This window comes from Pan paniscus, chromosome 12 (assembly GCF_029289425.2).
Source record: "Pan paniscus chromosome 12, NHGRI_mPanPan1-v2.0_pri, whole genome shotgun sequence".
Taxonomy (NCBI): Eukaryota; Metazoa; Chordata; class Mammalia; order Primates; family Hominidae; genus Pan; species Pan paniscus.
This window is the reverse complement of record NC_073261.2, coordinates 94,705,039-94,729,932: the sequence shown is the minus strand read 5'-3', so window position 1 is coordinate 94,729,932 and position 24,894 is coordinate 94,705,039.

Here is a 24,894-nt window from a genome sequence, read left to right as displayed (position 1 = left end):
CTTGCCTGGGACCACACAGCTTGGTGGGAAGCAGCTTTGACTTCGTTGCTTCTGATCTCTGTGTCTACTTTAGCAGAGGTTTGCTCCCCCCACCTCTATTCAAAGACCCTAGGAGCCAAAGGAGAAGAGATTTGAGAGCAACATTCATGACAGTTGCAACATCCTCCATGCATAACATCCTCAGTCTGGTGATTCTTACCTTGTTTCCACCTCATTCCCATAACAGTTGATGTACACCTGGTATTACTTCACCAGCACGGGACATACAAGTGGGAGTTAACCATCTGTAACTCAACTTCCTTCCCTCTCACTTAAAGAGAAACACATCAGAATCCAGATAAGAGTGATATTAAATTTTCTCCAATTTATTTTTATGTAAGTCACTCACAAATATTCCATTATTAGTAACAACAAATTATTAGTAGCACAAATTATTGCAATGTAATTTCAAACTGTCACCAGAAGAGATACCTGTTGCTTACCCCTGTGATGACCACTTATTCTTTCTCAAACCTACTACTGTTCTCTATCCATAACCACCCACTCTCACCTTTATCTACTGAGCTCTCAGCATCTCATAAAAAGCATGGGATTCAGAGTTCAGACATAGGTTTGCATCCTGGCTCTGACACTTACTAACTGTGTGACACTGACAAGCAATTAAGTTTCTCTAAGACTCAGTTTTCTCTTGTATCAAATGGAGATAAAATAGTATCTGCCTTATGCTATTGTGAAAATTTAGTGGCAATAGATAGATAGTAATTGGATATGTAAGTTATTACAATGTCTGGCACACATTAACCACTGACTAAATGTTAACTACCTTTTATTACTTTATCCCATATCTATCCAGTTCACATCCTCCACTCCTTTTCTGTCAAGTTTTCATGGGCCTGTGTTTACTTTGAAGAGGAACTTATGTTCTGAACTCGCTAGTAAAGAAAACAACAAGATATTACAAAGAGAATTGGAAGGAAGCCTCAAATTAATCAACATTTATATAATTTCTCCTGTACCCCAGCCATCCTAAATAGTCAGTTTACCTTATCGAGTGATGCGTTAGTAACAGGGTGAATTGTGAGTTCAGCCATCAGCATTCATTGGCTGCACTGTTGAAGCAGCAGCTCCCCACTGATTTCAGAGACTACTTATCCACTTGGCCATCCACAGTGTTAAGTTTCCTAGACGTTAGGGAAAGATCTGCCCCAAAGCAAAGGCCAGGCCACACTCTGTTTCCTCTCCACTCACCAGCATCCACACTTCAGCTCTGCAGCCAAACATTTAATGAAATACTGCCCAAGTAAAGAGAAGCTTCCCCAACTACTGAGATTGCATTAAGAACGCTAATTGAGGCAAGATCGTAAGTCTGCCTTCACACCATCCCAAGAGGGAAAAGAGATCTGATCCCATGGAGGAGGCTATGCATACATGTGTGTGAATCTCAACACCATAAGGGCAGGCATGTTAACAAGAGATAAATCAGTGGTGGAGGAGGCAAAGGCCCAATGAAAAGTGACATCACATGTTAGCAAGTCATCAAAGGGTTAATGAGATTCTGCCAGAGATGTTAGCTATTCCCTTACCTGTCAGATCCATTTTTAAAATCTTGAATCTGACACTGATCTTCACTGCTCACCCAAAATCTAAATGGTACCATGCTATTTAGGAGAGAGTCCCTGCCCCATGTTCTTCACATCAGAAATGAAGATGCAGGCCAGGTGGCTCAATCCTGTAATCCCAGCACTTTAGAAGGCCGAGGTGGGCAGATCACTTGAGGTCAGGAGTTCGAGACCAGCCTGGCTAACATGGTGAAACCCCATCTCTACTAAAAATACAAAAATTAGCTGGGCATGATGGCGCATGCCTGTAATTCCAGCTACTCGAGAGGCTGAGGCAGGAGAATCACTTGAACCCGGGAAGCAGAGGTTGCAGTGAGCCAAGATCACGTCATTGCACTCCAGGCTGGGTGACAAAATGAGACTCCATCTCAAAAAAAAAAAAGAAGATGCACTACTCAACCTCAGCTAGACCCCCTGACAGCTCTCCTCCACTTTACTCTTTTCCTCGGTTGACTCTCCAGCCTAGTTCTACAATCATTACTCCAAACTTTTTCCACTCTCTAAATCCTGAAACAGGAACCCGCACCATACTCCCTTTCACCCCCACCTCTACCTCCACCTCCACCTCCACAGACGGCCTTGCCTCTTGTTAGGAGGTTTTGTGAAGACTGAAGCTTATACAATTTAGGGAGAAGGATTATTAAAATAAAATAATATAAAATTATGAATACAAAATGTTGTATTCATAAAAAGTAACAATGCAAAAAAACTTTTAAGTTAACAAATACCATAACGTCATTATATTATAAATGTTTTTAGTAATTAACTGCCTGACATACCTCTACAATATTTTTTCTTATCATTTTTTGCCTATGACAATGGCTTTATAATATCATAGACAATGGCTTTATAATATCATTTGACAATGGCTTTTTATATGACAGTGGCTTTATATCATTATATGACAATGGCTTTATATATCATATTTTAATTACTGAAAATAAGAAACTGCTTGTGATATCTTACTGGCTCCTTCATTAATAAATGGGTTAAGTAAAATCTCAGACACTTGTTCATTTTACGTGTGTATTGGAGTCATTATTTTACCTTTTTTAAAAATTATCTTTTTGGAGATCTTCTACCAAAATGCCCAAGGAATTCACCTGACAGAGGCAAGTAAACCACATTGCCAGGAAAGTGTACCCAGTAAGTGGCTTGAGACCAGGCACATATTTTCTTAGCTCCTGGAGATAAACGCCAAGTGACAAAAGAAGTTTAACTTTGCTAACTCTCCATTTATCTGGTTTATCTTCCTTTCTACTGTCTGTGTGTTTATGTATGTCTGTTTCATTTATGGTTAATAAATTATTTCCCATTGGTGTCAGAAAAGATTAGGAAATTGATTTTAATGTATGACCATTTGGTGGTCTCCAAAACTAGGTTAATAGATTATTGATATCTGTTTTCTTTTTTTTTTTTTTAGAGGGTCTCACTATGTTGCCCAGGCTGACCTCAAACTCCTGGGCTCTAGCAACCATCAAGCCTGGGACTATAGGTGCCTGCCACTGTACCTGGCCTTATCTATTTTTCCCTTGAGTGAAGTGAACATGTATAATTTGATTCGTCTGTTTTGTTTATCTATTGGTCTTTTTTGAGCCAAACCAATCAAGAATTTCAAGCTCACCAGGAAGGGGAACAGCTTTTTGATGTCTACTTCAGGGTGTTTTGGTATTTCTGTATCAACTCTTGACCTGTGGCTAACATAGAACTGAAGCTTTAAGCTCACTATGTATATGTATATCTGTGTGTCATAACTCTCAAAAGATTGTACCTTTCTTTGTAACTGGATGTTTTCCTATCTCCCAGGGGTATCAAAAAATTACATTACGAAGTCTCTTAAACTAAAGGGGTGTTTTTTGGATTGATTTACGTAAGAGACAGATAAGTGCTTATATAGATGGGATATTCCCAAGACTCAGAAAATCAGAAAAGTGCACTTCATCCCAGCACTTTGGGAGGCCAAGGCAGACAGATCACATGAGGTCAGGAGTTCAAGACCACCCTGGTCAATATGGTGAAACCTCGTCTCTACTAAAAATTTAAAATTTAGCCAGGCATAGTGGTACACGCCTATAATCCCAGCTACTCGGTGGCTGAGGCATGGGAATTGCTTGAACCCAGGAGGCGGACGTTGCAGTGAGCCAAGATTACACCACTGCACTGCAGCCTGGGCAACAGAGCAAAACCCTGTCTCAAAAAAAAAAAAAAAAGAAAGAAAGAAAGAAAAAGAAAAACGAACTTCAAATGCTTTAAATGTGCTAAACTTAAATAAATTACCCTCACAAAAACTCAAAAATATATTAAAAACCCAGAAATATATTAAGAAACTCAGAAATATATTAAGAATATATTCAGAAACTCAGAAACTTAGTGCCTTACAAAACTTTCTTAGGAAAACTAGCTATTCCCTGGCTTACAGGGTACCCTGGCCTTACAGCTGTGAAGAAGGTCTCTTCCTGGCTGACCAGAAGATTTAGGGTATTGGGGGTACCTCAAGAAGAGAGAAATTCCCACACATTTGTAGATATTACAGGTGATATCTGGTAGGGTTTGTTGGGTTTGCTTTCCTAGCTTCAATATCACAAACAAAAGAGGTTTTTAAAAGCCCAATGTGAGGGCCGGGCATGGTGGCTCACCCCTGTAATCCCAGCATTTTGCGAGGCCTAGGTGGGCAGATCACCTGAGGTCAGGAGTTCAAAACCAGCCTGGCCAACATGGCGAAACCCCATCTCTACTAAAATACAAAAATTAGCTGGGCATGGTGGTGGATGCCTGTAATCCCAGCTACTTGGGGGGTTGAGGCAGGAGAATCGCTTGAACCCGGGAGGCAGATGTTGCAGTGAGTCGAGATCGTGCCACTGCATTCCAGCCTGGGCGAGACGCCGTTTCAAAGAAAAAGGAAAAGAAAAGCCCAATGTAATATTCCTTTTAAGAACTTCCAAAAAGAATTTAATTTTATCATGCTTCAATACTGTATGGCTCTTGATTTGGTAAAGCAAATTTAAAGAGACCTAAGCAGTAAATTAACATTCTTCTGTCATGCATAATTAATAATCAAGTCAAATCTAATGTCAGGCTTAGTTCAATCACAAAATAATCTTTTCTCTCTTTTTTTATAATTATTATGATCACAAGGCAGGGGTCGGGGGATACTGTCAGAAAAAATCATGAATGCTTGGAAATGGACAAAAAAAGATAGTGGATGTTTGTCTAGCTCACTTATCCAGGTTATCTCAGCCTTTCCATGTCTTTGAGCTGTTTTACTCCATAAATTATAGATAACCAAGAGCAAGGCAAATGATATTTTCCACAGTCATGCAAATTCTGTCCAGTGAAGGGACAATTGATTCTCTGTACTGATGACTACCCCTCTTATAGAAAAAGATAGTTTTTGAATTTTAGAATTTTTTCTGGTTATTCTTTCATGTCTTTTTTCCCATCTAATCATTAGAATCTCTTTGCTAGTGTTAAGAATTCTTTTAGCATTTGCTTTGAAGTTACATTAAATTTATAGATTATATACAAAATTTATATCTTTGTGAAAATGAGTCTTTATGCCTAAGAACAAAGTATGCCTTTCCATTTGTCCAAGTCTTCTTTTGTTTCCCTCCACAGCTTTTAAAATTTTTCTTTTTATGAGGCTTCTACATTTCTTGTTAAATTTATTTCTGAGTATTTTATCGTATTTGCTGCTACTGTAAATTGGACCTTTTCTTCCAGCACCAGAGGCATAACTCATTATTGGTTTAAGTCAAGCAGGATGGTCCCGTTTCTCTTCCCAGTCTATACTCTTCTGACCAACTGAAACAGAAGAAGAAGATATAAGGAGGAAGGTTTTCCTCACTGATCTGAAAAAGAGCACACGGGAAGAAGCAGGCCCTCTTATGAAGGAAAAAAACCACTCATTTTTTAAACTGAGGTTTTTTTCCAGTAATTTGCAGCTGAAAATATCTGATAAAATAATTATAATTGTACAAAATATATCTTATATTTTATCTCTTTATTTAACCTTCACTCATTATCTCTTTAGACAGAATCTACAAATTCCACATAATTATCAATGATGACTTTAGTACATTTCTATTCAGGAGTGGCATTCAGACACACACACACTTCTGTGGAAATAAATAAAGATCAACCAAATGAAAACAGGCAAGGTCTATTTATTCAGGGCTTGTTAGAGCAAGGGAGTCTGCCACCATCACTTGCACTCTGGCAAGGACTCAGACGCTCCCCTGATTAAAGGCTATCCATGTGAGGAAGCTGTAGGTGGGCTAACTAGAAGCAGAGCCTGGCCCAGGGTGATCTCATCTTAAGATCCTTATCTTAGTTACATTTGCAAAGGCCCTTACTCCAAATAAGGTCATATTCTGAGATTCTAGATGGATCTTTTAGGGAGACACTATTCAACCCATGACAGTGTACAACTCTGAATATACTAAAACCATTAAATTGTATTATGTATATAGGCGAATTTTATGATACCCGAGTTGTATCTCAACAAAGACATTTAAAGAAAGGCATAGATAATATTTTTGAAATGTTTTGAAAACTTAGTAAAATAATAACCATATAAAATCACATAAAGTACTAAAATATTTACTACTAAAACAAACCACTAAGCCAAGAAAGATTTACAGAGCATGTTAAAGGAGAAATTGTCCCATCTCTTTCAAAGAAGGTAGGATAATTCTTATTCCAATATCGAATAAGGATAATACAGAAAGAAAACAATACACTAATTTTAAGCAAAACATATATGCAAAGAAGGCCATTTGATCATCTCAACATATTTTTTTAAGTTATTTAACAAAATTCTACATTTATAATTGATTTTTCAGTGTTAAATTGATTAAAGATATTCACCAGAAACTAGGTGACACAGTAAAAACATTTATTTTAATGTCATGACCAAGAGAAGAATGATCACTACTACTACTACTACTTCCACTAGAGGTATTAGGCAATGTTATAAGACAAGGGTAGGTCCCTGTGCAGACCTGTTTTTCAGATTATTGTACACATACTGGAAATGGCTGCCTCAATTGCCCATAAATGTTCTTCCTAGCATAGTGTCTAAATACCTAGATATACTGTACCCCAGTTACTAAAAGAAAAAATATTTTTGCCTCAGATAAGGCCAGGAGTCAAATCCTGATGCAATCACTTGTGATCCTAGGAGCAAACTACATTACCCACTGACTCCTAGAAAGGAATAGCACACTTGGGATTTCTGGAAAACCTTTGGGAGCATGTTTCCAATGGTATTATAGAGTCAGAGAGCATGGAGAGTTGAGTATTTTTGTCAATGGGACTATATAAGAGACACTTGGTTTATAATGATATTTGCCATATTGATTTATAATTATTTGCTTTCATTTAAGCATCTTCCACTGTATTAGTAACTTCCTACATTTGCAGCTGGGTCTTTCTCATTTTTTCATCTTCTGCACCTAGTACCTGAATTCCTCAATATTCAAAGTCCTTATTCTTTTTCTTCCCCAAAAAAGTTGTAATTACACATTTCTTCCAATGATGTCTCTTGTTTACTCACAAACTCTGCCAGTTTGTTAGTATATGTAGTATCCTGAGGCTTATACTTCAAGACTGGGCAGCTACAAACTCCTGAGAAACTCACTACAAGATATTAAGAAGGAACATATTATACTATAATCAGTAAAGCAAGTATTAAAATAGCAAAATTAACAGTTGTAGCTAAAATTTCAAAAAAGATATCAAATGAAATTGTAGAAAATAATTAATATAAAAGAAGGCAGGAAAAGAGGGAAAGAAAAATAAAGAATAGATGGGACAAATAGAAAAATAGCAAAATTACAAACAAATTCAACCATACCAATATGCACATTAAATGTAAACATTCTAAACACCCCAATTAAAAGGCAGAGCTTGTCAGATTGGATTAAAAAACAAGACCCAACTATTTCTGCCTACAAGTAATGCAACTGAAATATAAAGAGACTAACAGCTTAAAAGTAAAAAGATGGTGTGTCAAAAAATAAGATATAAATGATTATATATATAATATATACATTTGTATGTATACATATATACATAGAGAGATTGATATTAAGGAATTGGCTCACATGATTGTGGGGGATGGCAAGTTCAAAATCCATAGAGCAGGCCAGCAGGCTGAAAATTCAGGAAAGATTTCTATGATACAGTCTTGAGGCAGAATTCCTTCTTCTTTAGGAAACTTCAGTTTTTGCTTTTAACATCTTCAGCTGATTGGATGAAGCTCACCTATATTATGGAGGGTAATCTGCTTTACTTAAAGTCAACTGATGTATATGTTAATCATATCTAAAAAGTACCTTCACAGCACCATCTAGACTAGTGTTTGATCAAATAATTGGGCACCATAGCCTAGCCAAATTGACACATAAAATTAGCCATCACAAATGGAAACAGAACACTAGACCAGAAAAAATAATTAGGAGGGCTATACTAGTATCACACACAATAGATTTCAGAGCAAAAATATTGTCAGAAATAAAAAAGGACATTTCATAATGATAAAAGTGTCAATTTATCAAGAAGGCATAGCAATCTAAATGTTTGCATACTTAATAGCAGAGCTTCAAAATACATTAAGCAAAAAATGATAAAGCTGCAAAGAGAAATATACAAATACACTATTATGGTCAGATATTTCAATACCCATCTCTCAATAATTGATAAAGCAAGTAAAAGGAAAATCAGTAAAGATATAGTAGATTTGTATAACACTATCAACCAAATTGAACTTATTGACATTCATAGAACACCCCAACCAACAGCAGCAAAATACATATTATCTTTAATTATACACATAAACCAAGAAAGGCCATGAAACAAGACTCAAATTTAAATGCATTCAAGTCATACAGAATACGTTCTGTGACAACAAAGAATTAAATGAGAAATCAATAACTGAAAGTTATCTGGGCCAGGCATAGTGGCTCACGCCTGTAATCCCAGCACTTTGAGAATCTGAGGTGGGAGGATCACTTGAGGTCAGGAGTTTGAGACCATCCTGGGCAACATAGCAAGACTTTGTCAGTACAAATAATTTTTTTAAATTAGCCAGGCATTGTGGCACGCACCTGTGGTCCCAGCTGCTTGTGGGGCTGAGGCAGGAGGATCACTTGAGCCCGGGTAGTTGAGGCTGCAGTGAGCTGTGATCGCACCACTGCACTCTAGCCTGGGTGACAGAGTGAGGCCCCATCTAAAAAAAACAAAAATAAAAAAACAAAAAAAAAAGTTATCTGGAAAATTCTTAAATATTTGAACACTAAAGACACACTTCTAAATAATCCATTAGTCAAAGCAAAAAATCAAAGAGGAAAACCAAAGATATTTTGAACCAAATTTGAAAACTAAAATTCAACATATTAGAATTTGTGAGATGCTGCTAACACAGTACTTAGGGAAATTTTTATAGTATTAAATGTCTGGAATGGAAAAAAAGTGAAGTTCTCAAATCCATGACCTCAGCTTCCACCAATGAAACTAGAGAAAGAAGAGCAAATTAAACTGAAAATCATCAGAAGAAATGAAATAATAAAGATTAAAGCAGAAATCAAAGGAATAGATAGAACCAATAGAGAAAATTAATGAAACCAAAAGTTGGCTCTTTGACAGGTTCAATAAAATTAATAAACCTCTAGTTATACTAACCAGGAAAAAAGAGAGAACACGCCAATTGCTAATTATAAAAATGAAAGATGTGGCATCATCGCGAATGCTCTAGAATTAAAAGGATAACAATGGAATACAAAGTGAACAACTTTGTGTCCAAAAACAAGACAACATAGGTCAAATGGACAAATTCCTTGTTTGTCAATTTATCACAGTTCACTCAAGAAGAACTTTGGTAGATTTGATAAATTACCTGATATCTATCAAAGAAATGTAATTGGTATTTAAATACCTTCCCACCACAAAAAATCTCTAGACCCAGATATCTTCACTAGTAAAGTTAAGGTAGAAATAATACCAATTCTACACAAACTCTTCCAATAAATTGTAAATGAAGAAATACTTCTCTAACCTCATTCTATGAGGCCAGCATTACCCTAATACTAAAACCAGACATTACAAGAAAACTGTAGATCAACCTCTTTTAAACATATATGCAAACATTCTAAGCAAAATTTTAAAACTCCAATATATAATATATAAAAGGGGTAATGTACTATGACCAAGTGGGGTTTCTCCCAGGAAAGCAATTGATTCAAAAATCAATCAACATAATTCACTATATTAGTGTTGTGGTTAATACTGAGTGTCAATTTGATTGAATTGAAGGATGCAAAGTATTGTTCCTGGGTGTGTCTGTGAGGGTGTTGCCAAAGGAAATTAACATTTGAATCAGTGGACTGGGAGAGGCAGACCCAACCTCATTCTAGGTGGGCACCATTTAATCAGCTGCCAGTGCGGCTAAAATAAAGCAGGCAGGAGAAGATGGAAGAACAGACTAGCTGAGTCTTCTGGCTCTCATCTTTCTCACATGCAGGATGCTTCCTGCCCTCAAACATTGGACTCCAAGTTCTTCGGCTTTTGGACTCTTGGACTTACACCAGTGGTTTGCCAGGGGCTCTTGGGCCTTCAGCCACAGAATGAAGACTGTACTGCTGGCTTCCCTACTTTTGAGATTTTGGGATTCGTACTGGCTTCCTTGCTCCTCAGCTTGCAGATGGCCTATTGTGGAACTTCACCTTGTGATTGCTTGAGTCAGTACTCCTTGATAAACTTCCCTTTACATACACATCTATCCTATTAATTCTGTCCCTCTAGAAAACCCTGACTGATACAATTAGCTACCTAAAATAGAAAAATCACATGATCATCTTCGACAGAAAAAGCTATTGACAAAAACCAAATTTCATTTCTGATAAAAACTCTCAGCAACATAGGATAAGAAGAAAGTGTCCTCAATTGATAAAGGGTACTACCAAAAAACTTAGTTAATGTCATACTTAATGGTGAAAGATTGAGTGCTTTCCCTCTAAGATCAGGAACAAGATAAGGACATCTGTTCTCACCACTCTTATTCAACATAATACTGAAGTTTCTAGGCACTGCAAGCAGATAAGATAAACAAAATTAAAGGCATACAGGTTGGAAAGAAAGAGGTAAAACTGTCTATTTGTAGATGATGTGATCGTCTATGTAAAAAACCCAATATATTTTTTAAAAGCTAATACAATGGATGAATTTAGCAAGCTTGAGTTTTACAACTACAAACAAGTTGTAGTATTCAACAGCAATATGCAAAAATCAATTGTTTCTATATAATAGCAAAAAGCCATTGGAAACTGAAACTTAAAAAACAATACCATCAAAAAATATGAAATACATAGGAATAAATCTGACCAAAGATGGGAAAGACTAGTGCACTAAAAACTAAATAACATTGCTGAGAGATATTAACGAAGACCCAAATAAACAGAGAAATACACTCATATCTGCGTCAGACAGTTCAATATTGTTAAGATAACAATTCTCATAAATTCCCAGCAGGCATTTTTGTAGAAATTGACAAGGTGATTCTAAAATTCGTATTGGAAATACAAAGGTCCTAGAATAGCCAAAACAACTGAAAAAGAAGAACAAATTTGGGAACTAACACTACCTGATTTCAAGACTCAATGAAAAGCTACAATAAGTAAGGTAGTATGGTAGTGGCATAAAGATAGACAAGTAGATGAATGTAACAGTATATAAAGTCCAGAAATAGACCTTTTAACAAAGCAAACTCAACATATATGGGAGGAAAGAACAGACTATTCTTATAATTATCTACATAATCTAATCTTCTTCTCCCTCTCATTAACTCTCTAATGCCACATGAGCCCCCTTGCTGTTCCTCAAACATTTGAGACATGATCTTGCCTCAGGACCTTTGTAGAAGCTGTTTCTTGGGCTTTGAATAACCAATAACCTTCTCAATAAGGCCTAATCTAAGCAACCCCAATCTTACCAACTCCAGCATTCCAATTTCCCTTTTCCCACTGTACTTTTTTCTCTTGACCTTAGCACTTACCACTTTCTAATATACTATATAATTAACCGATTTGTTAAGTTTAATTATTTTCCCTTCTCCTGTTGGAATATTTGCTCTATGGGAATAGGAATCTTTGTTTTGTGACTACTTTACCACTAGTACCTAGACAAGTGCTTGGCACATAGTAGGCATTCAATAAAAATCTCTTGAATGAACTGTTCTCTTCTTACTTTGCAACTATTTTTTAATCCCCTTTCTCAGTCTCACAATATGTTCAATCAATATTTTTTAGGGGTCTGAAATGCCAGGCACAATTCTAAATACATTGGAACATAAAGCTGATCAAAACATGGCAATGGCACTCTGGATACTACAATGTAGTGAAAGACATGAAATCTGCAACAAATTATCACAACTGATGCAAAAATATTGATTCATTCATTCACTTATATTATGAGCAAGATATTGGTTTATTAACCACCAATTAAAAATTGTATTTATTAACTGTTTAAGAATCATCATTTTAAAACATCTCCCCAACACTTTCAATTTTGGCTGACAGTTAAGGATCTTAGAAGTCGTAACTCAACCCTAACAAGTAAAAACTAGAACAAACTGAAAAATCAACAATTCTTCATAGATCCATCAGAAAAGTGAGGCCACAGGGCAAACCACTGCTCCAAAAATTGGAGAGACAGACAAGTGGATACAGAGAATCACAACTTACCAGAGCAGAAATCTAAAGCGGAAACCTCCAAGGGAACCAGTGCCAGGGTAGGAAAACCTGAACTGTAATTGCCTAATTGCTTGTGATTCAGCGTGAATTAATTGCAGGAGGCTCTGAGAGTTCAAAACTCCAGGGGGGGATTCAGGGGGCAAGATAGCCAACTAGACAGTCAGGAGGAACATCTCCCATGGAGGGTCCAGGGCATCAGGAAGACTGGTGCACTCCTAGCAGATCTTCAGAGGGAAGGCATTGAGAGAGGACGAAGAGGAGACAGATGCTGGGCTGAAAGGGGAAGCTGGGAACCGTGCTTGGGGCTACCATGCACTGGACTCATTCCTGGCCCCCAGTGACTCCAGGGGAAGGGGTGAGTTGAACAGGCAAAGGGCAACCCACTCTCACCATGGGCTCTGGAATCCTGGCAGGGGGAGACCCCTTGATCACCACAGACACTTGAATTGGCAGGGAGAGCTGCCCAGAGAAGTGGTAGGGGCAGAACTCCAGATAAAGTGGAACCCAGAGGGTTTGGAGCACAAGTGTCTACAGTGGAGCATTGCCAGGGTTGCCCATCCCCCTAGGCTTGACTCGCTCCCATAGGAGACTTTAGCCCTAGGGGAACTGTTGGACCTGAACCCTGCTGGGTGGTCTTGCCCATGAGACAGGGCCAGTCCAACCTGAGCACCCCTCATCTGCTGGCCTCTCCTGAAGCCCCAATCTGGCTGTACCTGCTTGCCATGCAGCCCCCAGGTACCTCCTGGGGTTCACATCATAGCTCCTGAGGATGGTGTAGTGCCCCTGACCAGCAGAGCTGGCCCCAGTGAACACGCAACAGTTGGTGACCTCCTGTGTGCTGCTTGCCTGCACACACTGGCCCACGGCCACACCCCTGCATCGCTTTGCCAGCATGTGTGTGCAGAGGCAGGCCCGGCCTTTCCTCCCCAACCAGCATGCATGTGCACGTGCACCCTTCCATGCCACTGCTGCCACTGTGAGTGCACACCATCCCAGTCCCCACCAGCACCCCTGCCACACCACCACTGTCATCAGAGAGTTGGCAGGCATAGAGCCCGCCAGCCCCACCTCCACCAGCACCCCACCCCTGCTTTAAAACTGCCATGGTGCAAAACTAGGCACAGAGAAAAACTGATCCACCCCCACCCTAAGCAGCCACCACTGCCCACAGGAGAACACACAGAGGAGTCACACAGTCCTGTGCCAGCTAGCACCCCACCCCCATGCTAACACTATCACATGCACGAACAAACACACACATTTTGCTGGTGGCCCCACCCTTGCCCCAGCAATCCCCACAAGCCACCATGCTGTCAACGTCAGTGGCTGCTGCAAATGCCTGCATGGAGGCTGACAACCTAGCACACACTAGCACCCTGCTGCAGCCAAGGAGTATACACCCCACCACACTGCAGCTGCAGCTGCTACTGGCACATGTGAACTAGGAAGGATCCTGATGCCACTGCCCTATGAAGTACATTGGCTGACAACACCCACCAAAGTGTTGTGACCAGCAGTCTGGAAGCACCCTTGGCCCTTCTAGAGCAGCAAGTTCCAAACCTCAAGGAGTCAGAGAACAAAGTGAGAGCTCCATATCAGTCCCCCAGAGTTAGAGCATGTGGGCCAGGAGTCCTATCCTGAGCCTTGACTCCATAAAATCTTCTAAAAATGAAGTCAGATAACTGAATGCACCTTATACCACAATCAAACCCCCAAGGTCATCAAATAGGATAAAAGAAAAAAAAAGACTTAGAAGAAACTATTTTAAAATTCATATAGAACCAAAAAAGAGCTCATATAGCCAAGACAATCCTAAGCAAAAGGAACAAAGGTGGAGGTATCACACTACTGGACTTCAAACTATACTACAAGGCTACAGTAACCAAAACATGATAGTACTGGTACAAAAACAGACACATAGACCAATGGAACGGAATAGAGAACTCAGAAATATAACTGTACATCTACAACCATCTGATCTTCAACAAACCTGACAAAAACAAGCAATGGGGAAAGGAAATATGGAATTATGTAAAGAGACTGAATCAGTGACTCACTGGTCTCCCTGAAAGAGATGGGGAGAATTTCAGGATATCATGCATCAGAACTTCCCTAACCTAGCTAGAGAGGCCAATATTCAAATTCAGGAAATGCAGAGAACCCACACAAAATATTTCACAAGAAGATCATCCCCAAGGCATAATCATCAGATTCTCCAAGGTCGAAATAAAAGAAAAAATGTTAAAGGCAACTAGAGAGAAAAGCATGGTCATCTACAAAGGGAAGCCCATCAGACTAACAGCAGACTTCTCAGCAGAAACCCTACAAGCCAGAAGACTTTCTTAAAGTCAACATTCTTAAAGAAAAGAAATTCCAACCAGGCACAGTGGCTCACGCCTATAATCTCAGAACTTTGGGAGGCCAAGGTGGGTGGGTCATTTGAGGTCAGGAGTTCAAGACCAGCCTGGCCAACATGGTGAAACCCCGCCTCTACTAAAATTACAAAAATTAGCCACGCATGGTGGTGGGCACCTGTAGTTCCAGCTACTAGGGAGGCTGAGGCAGGAGAATGGCTTGAACCCAGGGGGCAGAGGTTGCAGTGAGCTGAGATTGTGCCACTGCACTCTAGCCTGGGCAACAGGGCAAGATTCCAGTCAAAAAAAAAAAAAAAGAAAAAAGAAAAGAAAAGAAATTCCAACCAATAATTTTACATCTGGCCAAACTAAGCTTCGTAAGTGAAGGAGAAATAAGATCTTTCTCAAATAAGCTAATGCTGAGGGAATTCGTTACCACCAGACCTGCCTTACAAGAGCTCCTGAAAGAAGCACTGTGGAAAGGAAAGACCATTACCAGCCACTACAATAACACACTGAAGTATACAGATCGGTGAGACTATAAAGCAACCATACAAACTAGCCAGCATAATAACCAGCTAACAACACAATGACAGGATCAAATCCACACATATCAATACCAACCTTGAATATAAATGGGCTAAATGCCCCATTTAAAAGGCAAAAAGTGGCAAGCTGGATAAAGAAGAAAGACTTAATGGCATGTTGTCTTTAAGGGACCTATCTCACAAGCAATGACACTCACAGGCTCAAAACAGAGAGATGGAGAACAATCTACCAAGCAAATGGAAAACAGAAAAAAGCAAGGGTTGCAATTCTAAATTCAGACAAAGTAGAGTTTAAACGAAAAAGATCAAAAAAAGGGAAAGAAGGGCATTATATAATGGCAAAGGGTTCAATTCAACTAAAAGACCTAACTATCTTAAATATATATGTACCTAACACAGGAGCACCCAGACTCATAAAGCAAGTTCTTAGAGACCTTCAAAGAGGACTTTGACTCCCACACAATAATAGTCGGAAGCCTCAAAACTCCACTGACATTATTAGACAGATTATTAAGGCAGAAAATTAACAAAGATATTCAGGACCTGAACTTAATACTGTACCAATGGACCTGATAGACATCTACAGAAACTCTCCACCCAAAAACAACAAAATATAAGTTCTTCCTATTGTGACATGGCACATAACCTAAAATTGACCACACAATCAAACATAAAACACTACTCAGCAAATACAAAGGAATCAAAATCATACCAACCACTCTTTCAGACCACAGTGCAATAAAATTGGAAATCAGGATTGAGAAAATTGCTCAAAACCATACAATTACATGGAAATTAAACAACCTGCTCCTGAATGACTATTGGGTAACTAATGAAATTAAGGCAGAAATCAAGACATGTTTTGAAACTAATGAGAACAAAGATACAACATAACAGAATCTTTGGAACACAGCTAAAGCAGTGTTAAGAGGGAAATTTGTAGCACTAAATGCCCACATCACAAAGTTAGAAAGATCTCAGGTTAACAACCTAACATCACAACTAAGAGAACGAGAGAAGCAAGAGCAAACCAACATCAAACCTAGCAGAAGAAAATAAACAATCAAAATCAGAGCTGAACTGAAGGAGATTGAGATGTGAAAGACCATTCAAAAGATCAATGAATCCACGAGTTGGTTTTTAGAAAAAAATTAATAAGATAGATAAACTGCTAACTAAACGAATAAGAAGAAATGATAAAGGATCCAAATAAATGCAATTAGAAACAACAAAGGGAACAATACCACTCCACAAAAATACAAATAGCCAGCAAAGAACAGCATAAAAACCTCTACGCACACGAACTAGAAAATCTAGAAGTGATGGATAAATTACTGGATACATACAGCCTCCCAAGACTGAACTTGGAAGAAGCTGATTGCCTGAACAGCCCAAAAACAAGCTTCAAAATTGAATCAGTAATAAATAGCTTACTAACCAAAAAAAGCCAACGACCTGACAGATTTACAGCCAAATTCTACCGTATGTACAAAGAAGAGCTGGTACCATTCCTACTGAAACTATTCCAAAAAATTAATGAGGAGGAACCTCTCCCTAATTCATTCTTTGAGGCCAGCATCATCCGGGTACCAGAACCTGGCAGAGACACAAAAACAACAAAAACTTCAGCCCAATATCCTTGATGAACATTGATGCAAAATTCTCAACAAAATACTAACAAACAGAATCCAGCAACACATCAAAAAACTAATTCACCATGATCATCAAAAAACTTTATCCCTGGGATGCAGGGTTGGTTCAACATACACAAATCAATAAATATGATTCATCACATAAACAGAACTAAAGACAAAAACCACATTATTATCTCACTAGATGCACAGAAGGGTTTTGATAAAATTTAACATTGCTTCATGTTAAAAACTCTCAAAAAACTAGGTATTGAAGAAACATACCTCAACATAGTAAGAGTCATTTATGACAAACACCCACAGCCAACATCATACAAAATGGGCAAAAGCTGGTAGCATTCCCCTTGAAAATCAGCACAAGACAAGGATGACCTGTCTCACCACTCCTATTCAACATAGTATTGGAAGTCCTGGCCAGATAAATAAGGCAAGAGAAAGAAATAAAGGCATCCAAATAGAAAGAGAAGAAGCCATACTATCCTTGTTTGAAGATTACAGGATTCTATATCTAGAAAACTCCATAGTCTCTGCCCAAAAGCTCCTTGAGCTGATAAGCAACTTCAGCAAAGCTTTGGGACACAAAATCAATGTACAAAAATCACTAGCATTCTTATACACCAACAATAGTCAAGCCTAGAGTCAATCCCAGGAACACAATCCCATTCACAATTGCCACACACACAAAAATAAAATACCTAGGAATACAGCTAACCAGTGAGAGATTGCTACAATAAGAATTACAAAACCCTGCTCAAAGAAATCAGAGATGACACAAACAAATGGAAGACATTCCATGCACATGGATAGGAAGAATAAATATTGTTAAAATGGTCATACTACCCAAAGTGATTTACACATTCAATGCTATTCCAATTACCAATGACATTCTTCACAGAACTAGAAAAAAAAATTTTAAATTCATATGGAACCAAAACAGAGCCCGAATAGGCAAAGCAATCCTAAGCAAAAAGAACAAAGCAGGAGGCATCACACTACCTGACTTCAAACTATACTACATGGGTAAAGTAAACAAAATAGATGGTACTGGTACAAAAACAGACACATAGACCAATGGAAGAGAATAAAGAGCCTGGAAATAAGGGCACACACCTACAATCCTCTGATATTTGTTGCGGGAAGTCAGGAACCCCGAACAGAGGGACCGGCTGGAACCACAGCAGAAGAATATAAATTGTGAAGATTTCATGGACATTTATCAGTTCCCAAAATTAATACTTTTATAATTTCTTATGCCTGTCTTTACTGCAATCTCTGAACATAAATTGTGAAGATTTCATGGACATTTATCACTTCTCCAATCAATACTCTTATAATTTCATATGCATGTCTTTAATTTCTTAATCACATTATCTTTGTAAGCTGAGAATGTACATCACCTCAGGACCTGTGATGATTGTGTTAACTGTACAAATTGATTGTAAAATACGTGTGTTTGAACAATATGAAATCAGTGCACCCTGAAAAAGAATAGAATAACAGCGATTTTCAGAGAACAAGGAAAGATAACATAAGGTCTGACTGCCTGTGTGGTCAGGCAGAATACAGCCATATTTTTCTTCTTGCAGAAAACCTATAGATGGATGTGCAAGTAGGAGAAATGTCGCTGAATTCTTTTCCCAGCAAGGAATAGCCCTGGGGAAGGAATGCATTCCTGGGTGTAGGTCTATAGACAGCCGCTCTGGGAGTGTCTGTCTTATGCGGTTGAGATAAGGACTGAAATATGCCCTGGTCTCCTGCAGTGCCCTCAGGCTTACCAGGATTGGGAAATTCCAGCCTGGTAAATTCTAGTCAGACCAGTTCTCTGCTCTCAAACCCTGTTTCCTGTTAAGATGTTTATCAAGACAATGCATGCACAGTGGGACACAGACCCTCATCAGTAATTCTAATTTTGCCTTTGCCTTGTGATCTTTTATTACCCTTTGAAGCATGTGATCTTTGTTACTTACTCCCTGTTCATACACCCCCTCCCCTTTTAGAATCCCTAATTAAAACTTGCTGGTTTTGCAGCTCAGGTGGGCATCACAGAACCAGCCAATATGTGATGTCACCCCCGGCAGCCCAGCTGTAAAATTCTACTCTTTGTACTCTTTCTCTTTATTTCTCAGACTGGCTGACACTTAGGGAAAATAGAAAAGAACCTATGTTGAAATATTGGGGGCTGGTTCCCCCAATAGATATTTGATAAAGTTGACAAAAACAAGCAACAGGGAAAGGACTCCCTATTCGATAAATGGTGCTGGAATAACTGGCTAGTCAAATGCAGAAGATTGAAACTGGACCCCTTCCTTACACCATATACAAAAATCAACACAAGATGGGTTGAAGATTTAAATGTAAAACCCAAAACTATAAAAACCCTAGAAGATAACCTAGGATATACCATTCTGGACATAGGAACTGGCAAAGATTTCATGACAAAGACACCAAAAGCAATAGCAACAAAAGCAAAAATTGACAAATGGGATCTAATTAAACTTAAGACCTTCTGCACAGCAAAAGAAACTATCAAGAGAGTAAACAGACAACCTACAGAATAGGAGAAAATATTTGCAAACTATGCATATGACAAAGGGCTAATATTCAGCACATATAAGAAACTTAAACAAATTTACAAGGAAAAAGACAACCCCATTAAAAGGTGGGCAAAGAGGCTGGGAGTGGTAGCTCAGGCCTGTAATCCTAGCACTTTGGAAGACCAAGGCAGGCAGATCACTTGAGCTCAGGGCATTCGAGACCAGCCTGGGCAACATGGCAAAACCCCATCTCTTTTAAAAACACAAAAATTAACCAGGCATGGTGGTACGTGACTGTAGTCCCAGCTACTCAAGAGGCTGAGGCAGGAGGATCACCTGAGCTCAGCAAGCAGATATTGCAGTGAGCTGAGATCACACTACAGCACTCCAGCCTGGGCAACAGAGCCAGACCCTGTCTTTAAAAAAATAAAAATAAAAAAATTGGGCAAAGGATGTGAACAGAAACTTTTCAAAAGAAGACATATATGCAGCCCATAAGCATATGGAAAAAAAGCTCAATACCACTGATCACTAGAAAAATGCAAATCAAAACCACAGCAAGATACCTCCTCACACCAGTCAGAATGGCTATTAATAAAAAGTCAAAGAATAGCAGATGTTGGCAAGGTTGCAGAGAAAAGGGGAACACTTATACACTGTTGATAGGCATGTAAATTGGTTCAACCATTGTGGAAAGCAATGTGGCAATTCCTCAAACAGCTGAAAACAGAACTACCATTCAACCAAGCAATCCCATTACAGGATATGTTCCCAAAGGAATATAAATCACTTTATCCTAAAGGCACATGCATGCATATGTTCACTGCAGCACTATTATTCACTTTGTTATTATTCACAATAACAAAGACATACAATCAACCTAAATTCCCATCAATGGTACACTGGATAAAGAAAATATGGTACATATGTACCATGGAATTCTATGAAGCCATAAAAAAGAATATCATGTTCTTTGCAGGAACATGAATGGAGCTGGAGGCATTATCCTTAGGAGATTAATGCAGGAACAGAAAACCAAACACTGCATGTTCTCACTTGGAAGTGGGAGCTAAATGATGAGAACACATGGACACAAAGAGCAGAACAACAAATACTGGGGCCTACCAGAGGGTGGAGAGTGGTAGGAGGGAGAGGAGCAGAAAACTATTGAGTACTAGGCTTACTACCTGGGTGATAAAATAATCTGTACATCAAACCCCCATGACATGAGTTTACCTATACAACAAACTTTCACATGCACCCCTGAACCTAAAATAAAAGTTGTTTTAAAACTCCAGAAGGACCCAGTCATAGGGGGCTATGGTATAACCAAAAAAAAAATTGGTCTTTGTCACCAGTTTCTGGCACAGAGGTCCCAAAACCCTTGAAATTTCCTGAGTAATAAGGGTTATAGGAGCATCTTTTGTTTTAATGAGACAACTCTTGGTAGCCCATACATAGCTTCAGGATGGGGGCTGATCACCAGAAAGATTAAGCCTTGCCCAGCCTCCAGGAAGGAGAGAGGAACTGGAGATTGAGTTAATCAGCAATGGCCAAGTAATGTAGTTTTCTGAGTTCTGTGAGCCATTCTAGCAAATCATTAACATTGAGGAGGAAAGTGTGGAAATGCCCAATTTATAGCCAGTAAGTCAGAAATACAGGTGACTCAATGCTTGTGACTGACATCTGAAGCAAAGGAAATATTGTGGCACCAACTGCTTAAACCAGGAGAGTCTGATGCTAAATCTGGGAAGTCAGTGTCAGAACTGAATTGAATCGTCAGACATCTAGTTGGTGTTGGAGAATCAGAGAACTGAAGAAGTATTGTTGGATAAGACAATATATATTTGGTGTCTTCACAAAATAAACCCACACACACACACACAATTGTGAGTTTAATGTAGAAGAGTTCCACAAGGTCTTCACAGTGAATATCAGTATAAATGCTTTTTTTTAAGAGGTGAAATCATTTGCTGGGTTGTTTATTTTTTGGTACAACCAGGAAATAGTGTGGGATATTGAATTATGAGTGTTTTTGACTGTCTTGGGTATCAGCTTAACATTCCATAGATGGGGGTTAGTTTTTATATCCTACAATACAAAGCATATTAAATGGCAACATAGAGTCACAGTCCTGCATTTAATGTCTTGAACATTTTAAATTGCTTCTGCTCCCATGTTGTGTTTTAGCAGCACTGTTTCCTAAAGAAAACCACTTAGGCTAGGCTAAACTGTAATGTTTGGTAGGTGAAGTGTATTAAATGTATTTTTTACTCACAATATTTACGACCTATGATGGGTTTATCAGGACATAACCCTGTCATAAGTCAAGGAACATATAAGTATGTATGTATAAGTGAATGATTGACAGCAATGATACAAGGGATAGGAGGAAAGAATCAGAAATATTTTATTGCTATAAGGTACTTGCACTATGCATGAAGCAGTATCATGTTATTTAAAAGCAGATTTGGATTAATTGTAAATGTATATTGCAAACTCTAGGGCAACCACTTTTAAAAGTTTAAAAAGAACTATAATTGACATGCTAAAAAAAGGAGAAAAAATGAACTTTATAAAATGCTCAATTAAAACCACAAAGGCAAAAAAAAGTGTGGAAGACAATACAGGAACAGAGAACACATGTGACAATTAGAAAACAGTCACAAATATGGTAGATATTAATCCAACTATATCAATAATCACCTTAAACATCAATGGTCTGTTTACACCAATTTTTAAAAAGAGATTGTTAAAGTGGATCAAAAAACAAGACCCAGCTATATGTTGCCTACATGAAACTCTCTTTAAATATAAAGATACATACAGATTAAAAGTAAAGTAATAGAGAAAGAAATACCATGCTAACACTAATCAAAATAAAGTGGCAACAGCTATATTAATTTCAGACAGAGCAGACTTCAGAGCAAGGAAAGTTATCAGGGATTAAAAGGGACATTACATAATGAGAAGGGGGTCAATTCTCCAAGAAGGCTTAACAATCCTTAATTTGTTCACAAATTAGAACATCAACATATGTGGAGGAAAAAACTGATAGAACTGCTAGGAAAAATAGGTGAATCCACATTAAAGTTGAAGACTTTAACACCCCTCTATCAGAATGGGCAGATGCAGCAGGCAGAAAATCATTAAGTGTGTAGTTGAACTCAACAGCCCTATCAATCAACTGGATATACTTAACTTCTATAGACTAGTTCATCCAACAACAGTGGATTACACATTCTTGTCAAGCTCACATGGGACATTCACCAAGATAGATCCCATTCTGAGCCACAATAAATATTTTAACAAATTTAAAAGAATAGAAATCATACAATGTCTTCTCTTAGACCATGATGGAATAATCTAGAAATCAATAACAAAAAGATAGCTGGAGAATCCCAAGTTACTTGAAGACTAAACAACACAATTCCAACTAATACATGGGTGACAGAAGATATCTCAAGAGAATTTTTAAAATATTTTAAATAAAGATACAACATATCAAAATTAGTGAGGTGCAGTGAAAACAGTGCTTAGAGGGAAAAGTATAGCATTGAATGCATACATTAGAAAAGAAGAAAGACCTAAAATCCACAATCTAAGCTTCCAAGTTAGGAAACAAGAAAAAGAAGAGAAAATTAAATCCAAAGTAGAGGAAGGAAGGAAGGAAGGAAGGAAGGAAGGAAGGAAGAAAGAAAGGAAGGAAGGAAGGAAGGAAGGAAGGAAGGAAGGAAGAGAGGGAGAGAGGGAGAGAGGGAGGGAGGGAGGGAGGGAGGGAGGGAGGGAGGGAGGGAGGGAGGGAGGGAGGGAGGGAGGATGTTTTACCTTTTCATAGTAGTCTCCTTTCTTTGAACTTGCCATCTAAAACAGCCTTTCATTCTCAGCTAACATCTTCCTCTCAATTGAAACATTTCCCTTCTAAGTTGACCTTTGAAATAGATCTGATGTATTATGTTTCTTAAACTGAACCAATGTGTAGAAATAAGGGGGTTGATGGGAATAAGGGATGAAAGAGAAGCAGAATCACGTGATTAGATTTTAAAAATACATATGTTCCCATACCACCTAAGGCATATAATACTGCAGGATGGGTATGTATATTGTATTAGTCAGGACAGGTTGAGCTATGCTGTTAAAATAAATAAACCTCAAATCTCAGTGTCTTAACACAATAAAGCCTTACTTCTTTCTCATATCATAGGCGTGGACTGTTCGCCAAGTTGTCCTCAAAGTACAGGCCTCTTTGCAGTCTCTGGCTCTACCACCTTCAACTCATAGTTTCAAGGAAGCCCTCAGCATCCATTTGGCATGAGAGGGCGAGAGGGTGAGAGGGAGAGTGCATAGAAGGCACTCCCTCTTAACTATCTGAAACCAGAAGTGACAAATCATTCCAAATCATATTCTATTGAAAAGAACTATTCTTATGGCCCCACATAGATACAAGAAAGCTGAGAAACATTGTTTCACTGTGTGTCCAAGAAGAGGAAATATATATGGTGAAAACCTAGTCCATTTCTGCCATGGTCTGCCCTTGTGGTAACCAGAAGCTGTTTCACACTTCCATTCTTATATAGAACATTCTCACTCTCTCGTCAAGAGAAACATTCTAAAGTGACATCCAGTCATTGCATCCAGCTCAAGATCCAGCATCCAGTGATACGCTAGCTTTTCCATCAAATCTGGGGAAGATCCTCATGATCTCACAAATTAAAATCTAAAAACACAAATTATCTTCTCTCTCACCACACCCAATTTATAATGGTGGTGCAGGGACAGGATAACTGCAATAAAATCACCCATCGTGTACCTTCTGGTATGATGTTAAGAGAAGGGCTCTTCACCTCTGTGTTATTCTTCCTGAAACTCTATAATTCCAAGATAATCATGAGAAAACATCAGACAACTCCAAATTGAGGAACATTCTACTAAAATCTAACCATTAATCTTCAATAGTCAAAGTCATAAAAAACAAGGAAAGACCAAGAAATTGACACAGATTGAAATACACTAAGGAGACATGTTGACTAAATTGCAACATGCCATCCTGCATTAGATCCTGAAACCAAAAAAAAAAGACATTAGTGAAAACCTAATGAGATCTGAATAAAGTCTATAGTTAATAGTGTTGTACCAATATTAATTTCTTAGTCTTGATAAATACACCATGGTTATGTAAAATGTTAATTACTAAGAAAAGCTATATAAAAGAAATACATCTTGTCTGTGCCATCTTTACAACTCTTCTATAAATCTAAAATTATCTTAAAAGAAAAACTTTTTTAAAATTCCATTTGATGAAATTTCATCAAACTAAAAACCTTCTATGCAACAAAGGAAACAATCAATAGAGTAAAGAGATACTGTATAGAATGGGAAAAAAAATTTGCAAATCATACATCTAATAAGGGGGTTACTATACAAAACCTATAAGGAACTCAA